Below are 16,779 nucleotides of genomic sequence, written 5' to 3'. Positions count from 1 at the left end.
ACTTGACTGGACTAAGAGTTGCCCAGATAGCTTGTAAATATTATTTTGGGTATGTTGTGGGAGTGTTTGCAGAAGAGATTAACATTTTACTTGATAGACTGAGTAAAGCAGTTCGTCCTTGCCAGTGTGAGTGGGTATCATTCAGTCCATTGAGGGCCCAAATAGAACAAAAACAAGAAAGAAGGGCTTGTGGAATCTTAGTTTGCTGGGATCAAAACCTGGGCCCATGGGAGTCTAAGCGCCAAGTCTTAACCACTGGACTGCCAGGGAATTCCCTAATTTGCCCTTTAAAAAAAAAAAAAAATTCAATCCTAATGAAACACATACTGTGAAATTTATCATACTAACTATTTTGAAGTTTGCAGTTAAGCAGTGCTGAGTATATGCACAGGTCTCCAGAACTTTTCCATCTTGCAAAATTGACTGATTTTTTTAGAGCTGTATGTCTTAAGTGTTAGCAAATAGCATCACCCTGATTTGGTGCTCTGTTTTGTTTTAGCAACTTACTATTTCTGCATGTCTGAGCCAAAGCCTTTGACTATGTGGACCACAACAAATTCTGGAAAATTCTTAAAGAGATGGGAATACCAGACCACCTGACCTGCCTCTTGAGAAATCTGTGTGCAGGTCAGGAAGCAACAGATAGAACTGGACATGGAACAACAGATTGGTTCCAAATAGGAAAAGGAGTATATCAAGGCTGTATGTTGTCACCCTGCTTATTTAACTTATATGCAGAGTACATCATGTGAAATGCCAGGCTGGATGAAGCACAAACTAGAATCAAGACTGCTGGGAGGAATATCAATAACCTTGATATACAGATGACACCACCCTTATGGCAGAAAGTGAAGAAGAACTAAAGAGCCTCTTGATGAAAGTCAAAGAGGAGAGTGAAAAAGTTGGCTTAAAACTCAACATTCAGAAAACTAAAATCATGGCATCTGGTCCCATTACTTCATGGCAAATAGATGGGGAAACAGTGGAAACAGTGACAGACTTAATTTTATTGGGCTCCAAAGTCACTGCAGATGGTGATTGCAGCCATGATATTAAAAGACGCTTGTTCCTTGGAAGAAAAGTTATGACCAACCTAGACAGCATATTAAAAAGTAGAGACATTACTTTGCCAACAAAGGTCTGTCTAGTCGAGACTATGGTTTTTCCAATAGTCATGTATGGGTGTGAGAGTTGGACTATAAAGAAAGCTGAGCACCGAAGAATTGGTGCTTTTGAACTGTGGTGCTGGAAAAGACTCTTGAGAGTCCCTTGGACTGCAAGGGTATCCAACCAGTCCATCGTAAAGGAAATCAGTCCTGAATATTCATTGGAAGGACTGATGCTGAAGCTGCAACTGCAATACTTTGTCCACCTGATGTGAAGAACTGACTCATTGGAAAAGACCCTGATGCTGGGAAAGATTGAAGGCAGGAGGAGAAGGGGATGACGGAGGATGAGATGGTTGGATGGCATCACCAATGTGATGGACATGAGTCTGAGTAAACTCTGGGAGTTGGTGATGGACAGGGAGGCCTGGTGTGCTGCAGTCCATGGGGTCACAAGGAGTCAGACATGACTGAGCAACTGAACTGAACTGGGGTATATTGACTTATTAGTCCTGTTCTTCCCGTGCTCTACCCACACCCATTGCCTTTGCCATGTAACTTGGCAGCTACTCCCCCAGAGCTGAGTATAACTTTCTGCTCCTTGAATCTGAGCTTGGCCATCTGATTGACTGACTGATGGAATATGGGGAGAAGGGACAGTGTGCGTATTTTGAGCCGAGGCTTTAAGTAGCATTGTGTTTTTCTCCTTGTCCTCTCATGCTTCTGTCATCACCTTCAGAAGAGTTTGTGTTCAGTAGCTGTTGTCCTTTGAGTTAAAGCTGCAGACTTGACACACACAGAACTGACCTGAACCTAACTCCCTGTGAAGAGCCACACCTGTCTGGACCTGCAGTTTAAAGCCAAGTCACTCACTTGAACTTTGTCTGAACCAGCCAAGTGCCACTCAACCTACAGACATGTGGAAAGGCTTAGCTGAAATTGCCAGGGCTACCCCCAATCATGAACACTGAATGTTTTATGCTGCTGATATTTTGTGGTTGTTTGTTACAAAAATTATTATAATATTGGATAATGAATATTCTGCCCTTTTCCACTCTGGCCTCTCTGCCAGTGAGTTCCCAATACACTACCCACACACACACTTTCACATATATCACATTGTTTTCACCTCTGCACTGTCATGTCTGCTGTTCAAATTGGCTTTAGCAGGGGCTTCCGTGATGGCTCAGCGAGTACAGAATCTGCCTGCAGTGCAGGAGACACAGGAGATGTGGTATCGATCCCCTGGAGGAAGAAATGGCAGCCCACTTAAGTATTCTTGCCTGGGAAATCCCATGGACAGAGGAGCCTGGCGGGCTGTAGTCCAAAGGATCACAAAGAACTGGACATGACTGAGCAACTAAGCACAGCAGAGGGTTTGAAAGTAGTATGTTCACTGAAAATAGGAAGGAAAAGAATAACATTTCCTCATAATTACAGATGAGAAAAGCACCTCAAAAGGGTTTCCACCCTGCACAGGGTTTCTGGAAAGCAGCCGATTCTGCCATGAATGTTTGCTTTCCTGTTGGGGAATAGAATCACACTCTGCAGGCAGCCCTGGGGAGTACTCTGGGGCAGAGAGTCTTTGCCATGGTGGTGTTCTCTGCAAGACGGGGTGTGCTGATTAACTGTAGATGGTTTGTGATTGATTGTGATGGATTCATTATGGATGGATTTGTAGTGGATAGTGATAATATTTGCTTTATGTGTTGATTATTCACTTCTTTCTTTCACTTCAGAGGATCGTTCATAACCATTTCCATAGCCTTTGTCTGTCCTCCTGCACCCTTTCCCACTTCTCCTCAGACACTGGTGTCTTGAGAAGGTGTATCTGTAAGTATATTTCACCTTCCATGTGCCTCATGTTCACAGCACCTAGCACACTGTTGAGTTCACAATGGATGCTCAAATGTCAATGAACTTACACACTGCCTTTCATAGGAAGTGCTCAATAAATATTTGAATAAATAAATATATTGACTAGATAGAATAAAAATGGAATCACTTCTTTTGGCCTCAATTTTCTCATCTATTAAGTCAAGGAGGGTGGAATGATAAAGTAAATGATTCCTAAGCTCCCTCTCCAGCCTCAGCCAGTATTATACTTGTGTGACACAGTACTGGGGAGCTAGCTATTGGCCCAACCCCTGAAATCCTGCCACATGAGGAGTGGGAGAAGAGGGGTGCTCGTCATAGTCAGATGCAGAGCATGGCACTTCCTACACTGTCTCCTTTACTTTGCAAAATGATCTTGTGAGATAGGGATTTATCAGATGAGAAATGACACAGTGAGGTTAAAGAACTAGTTAATAAATGGTGAAGCAAGAACTTGAACAAATGTTTGCCTGAGTCCAAAAGTTCAGTTTTAACCATAGCATCACATGATCCACCATTATTTGTATCAGAACTTTGGTTTTGATAGTGTCCTATTACACATTTGAGATGGAAAGTTCTAAACCAAGTTGTTTTTACAGTATGTACCTTATTATTTTTCAAAAACATGATTAAATGTATTTAGAATAAGGAATATTTATACAAGTGCAAGGTTATAATATTTTACATTGAACACAGACAGCCAGAGTTACAGAGGTAATGAACGTGCTTAGCCCTTCAGGAGAAGTGTGTTTCTGCAGTCTGCCACTCATTACTGGTGTAACGTTGCATTTTTATATGTCATGCATACAGAATGGTCTCAGTCCAAATTCTTGCTCATGTGGGTGATTTCTCAAGGGGATCTTGAGAATAACTGGCTGTTAGCCAGGATATGGGATTTGGTTATGAAATCAGGACTCCAGCAGGCAACAAAGGCAAAAATCAATAAGTGGAACTAAATAAACTAAATAAAATGCTTCTGCACACCAAAAGAAACAATCAACAAAATGAAATGGCAACCTGTGGAATGGGAGAAAATCTTTGCAAACCATATATTGGATAAGGGGTTAATACCCAAAATATATGAAGAACTCATATAACTCAAAAACAAAACAAAATATAATAATCTGATTCAAAAATGGGCAGAGGAGTTTGGCACATGGCAAGTGCTCAAGAATTGTTGGAAATCATGATCCTTATACCAGCTCCACCCACGACAGTCTGACCGTTGTTCGTAAATGTTGAGGTTCCCCAGCACTCTTCTGGGTCATGTTCTTTTCTCTTTCCACCAGGCCTCCAGTGCCCTGCTGTTTTCTACACACAGAGACACAGATTCCCCGTGTCCTGACTTTGCCCATTTCCACGCCAGCCCTCTAGTCCTAGCTGCCTGGTTTCTTCCTGAATTGCTGCAGTTGGCTCCTATTGCTCAGCCAACATCCACTCCGGAGGTACCCTGCACCTTCCCACTCCCAAATCCATTGCGTACCTGGTAGCCAGAGGGTCTTTTTGAATTAGACCATCCCTCTTGTGCTTATGACGCTTCAATGGAGGAATCATCATACTAAGAATGAAATCCAAGCTCCTTTACATTACCTACAACATCCTTCATCACTTGGTCCTTCCCAACTCTCTGGCCTCATCTGGGGCTATTCTCCTTCTTTGTCACCGTGTACGTTATATCTCTGTGTCCAGGCAAGTGCTTATCCTCCTGGGACTCTGCACTTACTGCTGCTTCTGAAAATTCCCATTGCACTCTCCCCACAACTCCTCTTAATTCCCATGTACTCCTCAGATTCTAGCTCACATTCTGTGGTTGTTGAGCACATCCAAGTGAACAGAGCCCCTAAGATGCATGCAGGACTTAAACAGAGCTCATGGCCAAATCAACCTTTCCATGAGTTCTCCCTGCCGCATTGAGATGATCCTTATTGAGAAAGAGCACATTGTTTCTAAACTAGAAGAAGAGGTTGCACAGAAGAAAACTACATCCCAGGTGAAAGTGAAGAAACACAAACTTATGGCCTGGAAATAATTTCCACAAAAAATAAATGTAAATAAAAGTTAAAAAAAGAAGAAACTACAGAGAGAGGATTCTGGGAGCATAGAGAGGTCTGAGAGGGCATGTCGAGGAGAAGAAGCCATAGTGTTGTCAGGGAGAACTGACTTGGCGTGGGGTCCAGGTGAAGCTAAATATAGAGTCTGGCTGTGTCTGTTGAAGTGCTGCTGGATGGGGAGTCCCCTCTCAAGGCCACCATTTATCTGAGTTGACGTGAGTGTGAAGGAGGAGGCTCTGTAATGAGAGCTGATCTGCATGACAAGGAGGGTGGTGGGCAGCATGGCATCCAACCATGCTGGGTCTCCAGACTGGGCATGGAGTAGGACACTCAACCCACTGATGCTTGACTCTCAGCATGGCTCTTGGACAAGGAGGACCTCATGAGGGCTTCACTCTGGGTCATCCGGAAACAACTTTGTAGTCAACTGCTCACACCAGTGCTGGCATCAGAAAGGATGTCCAATGGGAAAAACCTCAGAGGAGCCTGAGAGCAGCATCCTGTTTATTGTTAACACCCTTCTGGTTTTCCACAGTGACCATCTCAAACCTTCTCACTTCTTCTCAAAGCTCAGATTATCCTCCACCCACAGCCTCCTTCACTCTGTAGATGGCTTCCTTTAATTTCTCATTGGCAGAGACTAAAGAAACCTCAGCTTCCTCCCACCATTCTTTTAAGATGGTGGTTCTGAAAGTTTTTGGTCTTAGGACTCTTTTTCACTCTTAAAATTTTTTGAGGGCTCCAAAGTGATTTTGTATGTAGAGATTATGTATATTGCTATTTACTGTATTAGAAATTACCATTGGGACACTTGAAAATATTGTTTAAAAATTAATAAACCCATTGTATGCTAACATAACCAATTTTATGAAAGGTATATTTTCTAAAACAAAAATTATTAAAGAGAAGAGTGGCATTGCCTTACATTTTTTGCAAACCTCATATCTGGCTCAAAAGAATACTGGAGGATTCTAATACCTACTTCTGTATCCAATTAATATGTTTTTGTTTGAGGAACATGAAATTCTGGCCTCACATGGACATGGCTTCCCTAGTGGCTCAGATGATAAATAATCTGCCTATAATGCAGGAGACCTGGGTTCAGTCTCTGGATCAGGAAGATCCCCTGGAGAAGGGAATGGCAACCCACTCCAGTATTCTTGCCTGGAGAATCCCATGGACGGAGGAGCCTGGCAGGCTGCAGTCCATGGGGTTACAAAGAGTCAGACACGACTGAGCAACTAACACACACATGGACATGTGTTGGAAATACCAGGTGGGGCATTTTAAAATTCTTTTAAGAGAGTTATCCATATTCTTCTTTGAATTATATCAAAACTTGATAAGTGGTAGCTTCTTAAAGTCTAGTTGCAATGTGGAACCTGAAACCATGCAAATGAACTTTTTATTCTCTATTACATTAAAATCTATTCATGTTCTTGCACTTTGAAAGGATCTTTTACCCATGCAATGATTTTGTAATATCATTCATGGGTCACTTGGAAAATATTGATTCACAGGTGCAAATCACCCAGATGTTGACACACTTCATTACACCATATATTTAAAAATCACTTTTGTAATATCAGCATTGATCTCATCAGAAAAGACTCCAAGTCTTGGCACGCCACTGTCAAGCTTCCAAGGAGCTTGTGGGGACCTCACTTGAAGAACTGCTGATTTAGGAATTGTTAGTTAACTGCTGACTAAGGTGACTGAGGCAGTTAGCTTCTGTTATGATTACCTTTTCTAACCAGGATTGAGTTAAAGAATACAAGGTTTGTAATTTTGTTTCCGTATTTACTTTGTTAAAGGTCTGCCTTAAGGCTACTTCCCTCTCTGGGATTGTGGGAGTCGTGTGTATATCCTTAACATCTGTTGCTATGCCTGGTGAATAGCAAGTGGTCAAAATACACCTGGTGAGTAAGGAGCTGGGAGAGGAGGGAAGAATGAGGAAAGGAAGAGGGGGATGGGAGAGAGGGAAGAGGAAACTTACCTCTGATACCTCATTGGCAGGGTAAAGCCTGACCCCTAGTGGAGCTAGTTCATTGGGTAAGTTGGACTGAGAACATTTCAAGCCGAAAGCGATGCTATTATTTCTCCTTTGACCTCCCTCAAGTGCATTCTTTTATCCTATTTTTCTCTGCCCTTGTATGAAATTCTGAGCATATCCCATACTCTTTCTGTTCCTCATTGGAATCAACATGTTCCTAATAAAGTGTTTGATTCCTGTTTTGCAATTCTCTAATGGATAAGGATGGAGAAGGCAATGGCACCCCATTCCAGTACTCTTGCCTGGAAAATCCCATGGACGGAGGAGCCTGGAAGGCTGCAGTCCATGGGATCGCAAAGAGTCAGACATGACTGAGCAACTAACGCTTGCAGTTCCCTAAAATTGACGTCTACGCGCTTGGAGAAGTGATTCTGAAGCAGACTTACAATAAATAACAGATTTATTTTGTTATCTATAAATTTCTGTTTCAAAATGTTAATTTCCTTTTAAATTTTGAATTGAGATATAATGGACATATAACGTTTTTTAAGCTTAAGGTATGTGTTTATATATTACAATATGATTATGACCATGGTGTTAGCTGACACCTCTATCACATCACATACTTATTACTTCTTTTTTGTGGTTGTAGGAAAAATTAAAATCTAGCCTCTTAGCAACTTTGAAGTTTATAATCCAGTATCTTGGTCTGTACCAGTTCAGTCACTCAGTCTTGTCTGACTCTTTGCAACCCCATAAACTGCAGCATGCCAGGCTTTCCTGTCCATCACCAACTCCCGGAGTTTACTCAAACTCATGTCCATTGAGTCGGTGATGCCATCCAGCCATCTTATCCTCTGTCGTCCCCTTCTCCTCCTGCCCTCAATCTTTCCCAGCCTCAGGGTCTTTTCAAATGAGTCAGATCTTCGAATCAGGTGGCCAAAGTATTGGAGTTTCAGCTTCAGCATCAGTCCTTCCAATGATTATTCAGGACTGATTTCCTTTAGGATGGACTGGTGCACTAGATATCCTGTATTTATATCTACCAGTTGCAAGTTTGTACCCTTAAACAACATCTCTCCAGTCCTCCTACAGGTTTTTTTTTTTTTTTTTTTTAATATGAGACTGATGTATGAGCTAATTTATGCGTTGGTGATTTACAATTCATCTCATCCCATTCAGGTTCCAAAAAACCTGAGAAAACAAATTATTAATCAGAAGATTACTCGGTGGGCATGGATTCAGAGTGAAAAATTATTAAATGGGTTCAGCAGATTTACCACAAGCCGTGAAGATTCCAGTGAGCTATATATAATCCTCTGTGCTGGCCACTGTTTCCTGTCCCAGGAGTTCCTGGAGACTTGAAGAGACCTGTGTATTTGTAGCTCCTTTTATGAGCAATGCCTATTCATGACCCTTCTCCATTTTCTATTGGTTGTTCATCTTTCTTGTGTTGGTAAAGCCTCTTTTGTATTTGTTTATAATTTTTTTCCTAGTTGTCTTTTATTGTCTTATTTACAATAGTTGGAGTAGTTAAAGGGTTTATTTAATATAATTTCTGAATTTTTAAAAAGTGAAACTCGAAGTCATAGCCCTTTTCATATAATCCCCTGAAACATGTAGATGGTTATTTCTGTCATGTTTACTAGAAATCATTTTACCAGCAGAAAAAAGGTTTCATGCCTATCAGAAAAAATATACGGTTAAAAGATTCAGCAGGATTTATTGTTATCAGTTTATTGGGGTTTTGTTGTTGTTGTTTGGTTCTGTGGGCTCTAGAGTGTGGGGGTTTCTCTAGTTGCAGTGCATGGGCTTAGTCACCCCATGGCAGGTGGGATCTGAGTTCCCCAACCAGGGGTCAACCCCTGCATTGGAGGCATGGAATCTTAAGCACTGGACCAGCAGGAAGTCTCCTCAGTTTATTGTTTTAATCATTTACTGATGATGCTCATTTATAGAGAAAGTTGGCATGTATCAAAAATGTAAGAAAACATATGAGAGAAAAACAATCTTGAGAGCATTCTATCCATACATTTCCTTTAATTATGCGTATTGGTAAGATGTGAATTGTCACTGTATGATTTTAATTGGTCCATCTCGTAGAAAAGTGAGTGTTCCTCGTAAACATAGTTTGCCAACTCCTGTGTCATAATTTTGATTTTTTTCTGTCTGTAGGAACTCTAATGGGTATTCAAGACATAGATGGACCAAAAAATTTCAGTTCATTAAAAATATACTTGTCATACATCTTTAAATATTAAAATAAAGCCAAATCTTTAAAAATTAATGATAAAAACTATAATGTTTTCCTGTTGATAGGAAGACTGACATTGTTTGATATCCTTCACTGACGCTTCTCTCTCTGACTTGATAAAGCTTAAGTTACAAGTTAAGTTAAATACTTCATTGGTTTATTTCCTTAGACTTGACTTCTATGAACTTAGAGAAGCAAATTCACAACGATAAGTCATCAGGATGACAGCAAGTACTGTCAGCATTGGTGCTGGATTGTACAGAAATGATGGCGGGGCTCCTTGGTGAGTGCATTCAGATGCTAAACCAACCAGCATGTCACACATATGTTGCCATAGAGAAGGATTCCTACCCCAGTCTGGCTTCATTCAGCCTTAGAAAGTCATCTTCATGTTCTGCTACAAGAATATGCATATGGTGTAAAAATATGTCCAGCAACATGCTCTGTTTTTATTCTTCAGCAAATGAAGGATCATGAACTATTGGGAGAGAGCCAGACTCCACATCAGTTGTTTGCACAATTGTCATTATTCTTAAGATATCCTGATACCCTTGTTTTTTCATTATAACTCGAGAAATGTTGGCCCTAAAGGAATAGATAAGATAATTTACTTGAGGACTATTAAGCAGGCCAGTTGAATTAATAAAACTTATCCTTACACTGAGTTATTTGTATCATAAAATAATCCTTGTTTTTGATAAGTGCTGTGCCTGACATAGTTCATAAACAGTATAATGAAAAAAAAATTTGAAGGCATTTCAAATGAAATTAGTCCCTTGTCCTCAATACAGTGTGATTTGAAAGAAAAACAAAACAAATTCTCTAAATAATTCATCTTTGTAAAAAGAATGGTACTTTCTCTTGCATTATATTTCGAAATTAATGGAACTACCATTAGTGGATCAGCTTTGGGCACACCACTTAAATTAGTAGGCTTACAAATAATGGAAGTGTACTTGTTCCATCTTACAGTGTTATTTAAATGAAGCTGAAAGCATTTGTAAATCGTAAAATTCTATGAAATTATTGGTGGCTTTATTAGTTGATAGCAATTTAGAATAAAATTGTTCAATTTTACTCCTATCTTAGCTACTATAGAAGAACTATACAAAAAAGATCTTCATGACCCAGAAAATCACAATGGTGTGATCACCAACCTCGAGCCAGACATCCTGGAATGCAAAGTCAAGTGGGCCTTAGGAAGCGTCACTACGAACAAGCTAGTGTAGGTGATGGAATTCCAGTTGAGCTTTTCAAATCCTGAAAGATGATGCTGTGAAAGTGCTGCACTCAATATACCAGCAAATTTGGAAAACTCAGCAGTGGCCACAGGACTGGAAAAGGTCCGTTTTCATTCCAATCCCAAAGAAAGGCAATGCCAAAGAATGCTCAGACTACTGCACAATTGCACTCATCCCACACGCTAGTAAAGTAATGCTCAAAATTCTCCAAGCCAGGCTTCAGCAATACGTGAACCATGAACTTCCAGATGTTCAAGCTGGTTTTAGAAAAGGCAAAGGAACCAGAAATCAAATTGCCAACATCTGTTGGATCATCAAAAAAGCAGGAGAGTTCAGGAAAAATATCTACTTCTGCTTTATTGACTATACCAAAGTCTTTGACTGTGTGGACCACAATAAACTGTGGAAAATTCTGAAAGAGATGGGAATACCAGACCACCAGACCTGCCTCTTGAGAAATCTGTATGCAGGTCAGGAAGCAACAGTTAGAACTGGACATGGAACAACAGACTGGTTCCAAATACAGAAAGGAGTATGTCAAGGCTGTATATTGTCACCCTGCTTATTTAACTTTTATGCAGAGTACATCATGAGAAACCCTGGGCTGGATGAAGCACAAGCTGGAATCAAGATTGCCGGGAGAAATTATCAATAACCTCAGATATGCAGATGACACCACCCTTATGGCAGAAAGTGAAGAATAACTAAAGAGCCTCTTGATAAAAGCGAAAGAGGAGAGTGAAAAAGTTAAAACTCAGCATTCAGAAAACTAAGATCATTGCATCCAGTCCCATCACTTCATGACAAATAGAGGGGGAAACAGTGGAAACAGTGACAGATTTTATTTTATTGGGCTCCAAAATCACTGAAGATGGTGACTGCAGCCATGAAATTTAAAGACACTTGCTCCTTGGAAGAAAAGTTATGACCAACCTAGACAACATATTAAAAAGCAGAGACATTACTTTGCTAACAAAAGTCTGTCTAGTCAAAGCTATTTTTTTTCCAGTAGTCAGGTATGGATGTGAGAGTTGGACTATAAAAGCAAGCTGAGCGCCGAAGAATTGATGCTTTTGAACTGTGGTGTTGGAGAAGACTCTTGAGAGTTCCTTGGACTGCAAGGAGATCCAACCAGTCCATCCTAAAGGAAATCAATCCTGAATATTCATTGGAAGGACTGATGTTGAAGCTGAAACTGCAATACTTTGTCCACCTGATGCAAAGAACTGACTCATTTGAAAAGACCCTGATGCTGGGAAAGGCTGACGATGGGAAGAGAAGGTGACGATAGACGATGAGATGGTTGGATGGCATCACCAATGTGATAGACATGAGTTTGAGTAAACTCCAGGAGTTGGCGATGGACAGGGAAGCCTGATGTGCTGCAGTCCATGGGGTTGCAAAGAGTCGGACACTACTGAACGGCTGAACTTAGCTACTATGTTAGATATTAATATACTGTATCAAAAATAACATGCTTGGGCTTCTCTGGTGGCTCAGTGGCTAAGAATCTGCCTTGCAATGCAGAGGACAATGGTTTGATCCCCAGTCCAGGAAGCTCCCACATGCCATGGAGCAACTAACCCGTGGGCCACAACTACCAAGTCTGCACCCTAGAACCCGTGAGCCACAACTACTGAAGCCCTTGCACCTGGAGCCTGTGCTCTGCAACAAGGGAAGCTACTGCAATGAGAAGCCTGTGTGCTACAGCGAAGAGTAGCCCTACCTTGCTGCAACCAGAGAAAGCCCATGTGTAGCAAAGAAGACCCAGCACAGCCAAAAGTAAAATAAAATAAATCTCAAAAAAGAATAACATTCTAATGAGGTGAAAATACACTGAGATTAATTATTAATAAAAAACAAAATCTTTAAAGTATGTATACAACTTTAAAAAAATAATGGCTATCAAGAATATAATAGGATGTGTGTAAAAATTGTGATTTAATATTACATTTCAAATTTTTGAAATCTGTGAAAACAAAATGATTTGATCACATATTCCTCTTAAATGGCCAGACTGTCAAAAAAAGACTTGATAGAACTTTGGGGACCACCTATGTATATGGACAATATTTGAAGGAGCACAGACCCCTATTAATGGAATGGAATCTGTCCCCTCCAAGGGCATAAACTGGAAGACCTCTTAAGACTGCCATCATCTTAAACCTGGGTAATAAGGCTTTTCCCAGCTCATTGGTCCAAAACACGACACGACACTTTCAGTGCTTCTTGTAGCCTCTAGTTCATCATCTTTCACTGAAACAGTGTTGGGTGTCTTGAGTCAGAAGTACATATTATTAATGATCATTTATGGGTGGAAAGAAATTAGATGAAGATTTTCTCAAGGTCCCAGAGCAGGTGTGACTACCATCTAAATTTAACTCAGCTCTTACTTGAGTGTGGGTGAAGTATCAGGTGGAGTGAACAGTTTTTCACTTTAAATTCACAGAAAACTCACTTTATTTTATATATTGTTGCTTGGTTTTATTTCTTGAGTTATCTTTGACTTTTATCATATGATGTTAAAACCAGACACCTGAACCAAGCTTACCATGTTTCAACCTCACCAAAACTTTAACACACCGTGGAATGGGAACCTCCCTTGAACGTGCCTTCAGGTTGGAGTGAAAGGATTAGCAAAGCAACCAAGACTGAATCAGAGCAAGTGAACCATGAATCATCTGAAAAGCCTGCTCAGCCTCAGATGAACTAGAAAAGTGTTGACTCACTAACCTATATTCTGCTTACACCATTAGCCTGCTTTAATTACACTGTATGTTAAATAACTTGGATCCTCAATGTGCAGCAGTTGACTTAAAATTTTTTGCTTCTTTAGTGGTGTGTGGGAGGTACATTGTCATAAGCATATAAGAACAAGGGGGTAGATGTTGAGAGAGAAGAAGGAGAAGAATCATGTCTCATATTGTAAACATGGTTCTGATTATATATTCAAGGAAAACAGTTAAATTTTTGGCAGTCTTACCCAGGGAAAAGGAAACCTTAGAAAAATGGTCATGAAAGTGAAAGGCTTCTTTGTTCAGGTCCTGAATATTTACTGATATCCAAGCCAGGGCATTGAATTTCTTCTTACCCTCACTGGTTGGGTGGAAATACCTCCTCTCTCTCCTAAATGGCAGGGATGTAATCTGACAGAGTCCAGATAAAACTACACAGCACTGTTTATAATAGCCAGGACATGGAAGCAACCTAGATGTCCATCAGCAGATGAATGGATAAGAAAGCTGTGGTACATATACACAATGGAGTATTACTCAGCCATTAAAAAGAATACATTTGAATCAGTTCTAATGAGATGGATGAAACTGGAACCTATTATATAGAGTGAAGTAAGCCAGAAAGAAAAACACCAATACAGTATACCAACGCATATATATGGAATTTAGAAAGATGGTAACAATAACCCTGTGTACGAGACAGCAAAAGAGACACTGATGTATAGATCAGTCTTATGGACTCTGTGGGAGAGGGAGAGGGTGGGGAGATTTGGGAGAATGGCATTGAAACATGTATAATATCATGTATGAAACGAGTCGCCAGTCCAGGTTCGATGCACGATACTGGATGCTTGGGGCTGGTGCACTGGGACCACCCAGAGGGAGGGTATGGGGAGGGAGGAGGGAGGAGGGTTCAGGATGGGGAACACAGGTATACCTGTGATGGATTCATTTCGATATTTGGCAAAACTAATACAATATTGTAGTTTAAAAATAAAATAAAATTTAAAAAAATAAAAAATAAAAGACAGACAAAAAAAAAAAAAGAAACTATCAGCTTCTTTCTATTTGAGATTGGGAAGCATACTGAACAAAACTGGGAAAGGAGAAAAAGCTTCTCTTTCTTGCCTTTACATTTTAAAAATGTGGTAAAATACACATAAAATAAAATTTACCATCATAACCCTTTATTGTTGTGCAACCAATCTCAAGAACTTTTCATCTTGTAAAACTGAAACTCTATACCATTAAACAACAACTCACCACTCATTGCATGGACAGGGGAGCCTGCCTGGCTACAGTCCAGGAGGTCGCAAAGAGTCGAACACCACTGAGTGACTAACACTTGCACTTCACTCTCACTGCTCCCCCAGGAGCCATCATTCAACTTTCTGTCTCTATGAATTTAACTACTTCAGATGCCTCATTTAAGTGAAGCCATACTGTATTTGACTTTTGTGACGTGTGTAGTTTACTTACCATAATGTCCTCAAGGTTCTTCCATGTTGTAGCATGCATCAAAACTCTATTTTTTTTTTCAAAACTCTATTTTTTAGGATTGCATAATGTTCTGGCTGAGCGCTGAAGAATTGATGCTTTTAAACTGTGGTGTTGGAGAAGACTCTTGAGAGTCCCTTGGACTGCAAGGAGATCCAACCAGTCCATTCTAGAGGAGATCAGCCCTGGGTGTTCTTTGGAAGAAATGATGCTAAAGCTGAAACTCCAGTACTTTGGCCACCTCTTGCGAAGAGTTGACTCATTGGAAAAGACTCTGATGCTGGGAGGGATTGGGGGCAGGAGGAGAAGGGGACGACAGAGGATGAGATGGCTGGATGGCATCACTGACTCGATGGACGTGAGTCTGAGTGAACTCCGGGAGTTGGTGATGGACAGGGAGGCCTGGTGTGCTGCGATTCATGGGGTTGCAAAGAGTCGGACACGACTGAGCGACTGAACTGAGCTGAATGTTCTACTGTATGTATATACCGCATTTTGTTTATTCATTTGTTGATGGACATTTGGGTTGCTTCTACCTCTTGGCAATAGTGAATAGTGTTGCTGTGAACGTGGGTCTGCAAATATCTCTTCAGAACCCAGCTTTCAGTTCTTTGGGATATATACCCAGAAGTAAAATTGCTGCGTCACGTGGTAGTTCTAGTTTTAACTTTCTGAGGAACCTCCATAATGTTTTCCATAGCAATTGCACCATCTTTCAATCTCACCAATAGTGTAATATGTTCATTTTTCTTCTCATCTTTGCTGACATTTCTTTTTCTTTTTTTTCCCTCCTTTTTCCTTCTTCCTGCCTGCCTATCTGCCATCCTAATCAGCATGAGGTGAAATATCATTGCAGATTTGATTTGCATTTTCTGTACAGTTAGTGAAGTTAATCATCCTTTTATATTCCTGCTGGCTATTGTATATCATCTTTGGGGTAATGTCTATTCAAGCCTTTCTCGCACTCTTTCTCCATCTTAGTGGACTTGTCCATGTCCTCTCTTATTTATTTATGCCCCACCTATATCCTGAAATAGGAGTTGTGGCAGCTTCCAAGGACATGTATAAGAACACAAAATGAAATAGTTGAGAAAGTGGAGTAAAGGGAAGCAAAACGAAGAGAAGGTGAAGCCAGGAGTAGAATGAGTGCCCAGGTACATTGCAGAGGACCTCTCTTGCTGTTGTACTGCAAGCTCCTTAGCAGCCAGGACAAGGTGGGGAAAATGGACATTCATCATATAGTGAAACCAAACCAGTTTCTCAAAAGATTATGGCCTTTCCTGTCGCTGCAGCCTGAGAGAGGTTTTCCTTACACAGGGGACGCTGAGAAACACTGAAATAGAAGTAAATGACACCCTCTATTCCTGCATTACAGACAATTTTATATACATATATATATTGAAGAATTATTTATTTTTGCTTTTGGCTGTGCTGGGTCTTTGTTGCTGCAAGGGCCTTTATTTTTCTGTAGTTGCGGCAAGCAGGGGTTACTCTCTAGTTGCGTTGTGCGGGCTTCTCATTGCCTTGGTTTCTCTTGTTGCAGAGCACAGACTCTAGGGCTTGCGGGCTTCAGTAGTTTTGGCTCCCGGGCTTTAGATCACAGGCTCCGTAGTTATGGTGCATGGACTTCATTGTTCCACAGCATGTAGAATCTTCCTGGACCAGGGATCAAACCCATGTCTCCTGCATTGGCAGGTGGTTTCTTTACCACTGAACCATCAGTGTGTGCTGTGCTTAGTTGCTCAGTCATGCCTGACTCTTTGGGACTTCATAAACTGTAGCCCATCAGTATCCTCTGTCCACGGGAATTATTCAGACAAGAATAACTGGAGTGGGTTGCCCTGCTGTCCTCCAGGGGATCTTCCCAACCCAGGGATCAAACCCAGGTCTCCCGCATTGCAGGTGAAATCTTTAGTGTCTGAGCCACCAGGGAAGCCCCTATTTTTGTATTGTTTATTCACTAAGTCATGTCCAACTGTTTTTTGCGACTCCATGGACTGTGACCCACCAGGCTCCTCTGTCCCTGG

The 16,779-nt window shown here is 40.9% G+C and overlaps 1 long non-coding RNA gene across 2 annotated transcripts; it reads left to right on the top strand.

Annotated features, from left to right (window-relative positions):
• Nucleotides 1–6,846: 6,846 nt before the first annotated feature.
• On the top strand, nucleotides 6,847–16,527 carry LOC147367492 (uncharacterized). Of its 2 annotated transcripts, XR_015170133.1 has the most exons (4): nucleotides 6,847–6,951; nucleotides 9,449–9,562; nucleotides 10,369–12,690; nucleotides 14,812–16,527. It is a non-coding gene; the product is annotated as an uncharacterized LOC147367492 (long non-coding RNA). The 2 variants fall into 2 exon arrangements; XR_015170135.1 differs by lacking the exon at nucleotides 10,369–12,690.
• Nucleotides 16,528–16,779: the final 252 nt, after the last annotated feature.

Source organism: Bos grunniens, chromosome 8 (genome assembly GCF_055505025.1).
Source record: "Bos grunniens cultivar Pamir isolate PY7600 chromosome 8, Bosgru_T2T1.0, whole genome shotgun sequence".
In the NCBI taxonomy this organism is placed as follows: domain Eukaryota; kingdom Metazoa; phylum Chordata; class Mammalia; order Artiodactyla; family Bovidae; genus Bos; species Bos grunniens.
This window is presented reverse-complemented; position numbering and strand designations above follow the sequence as displayed.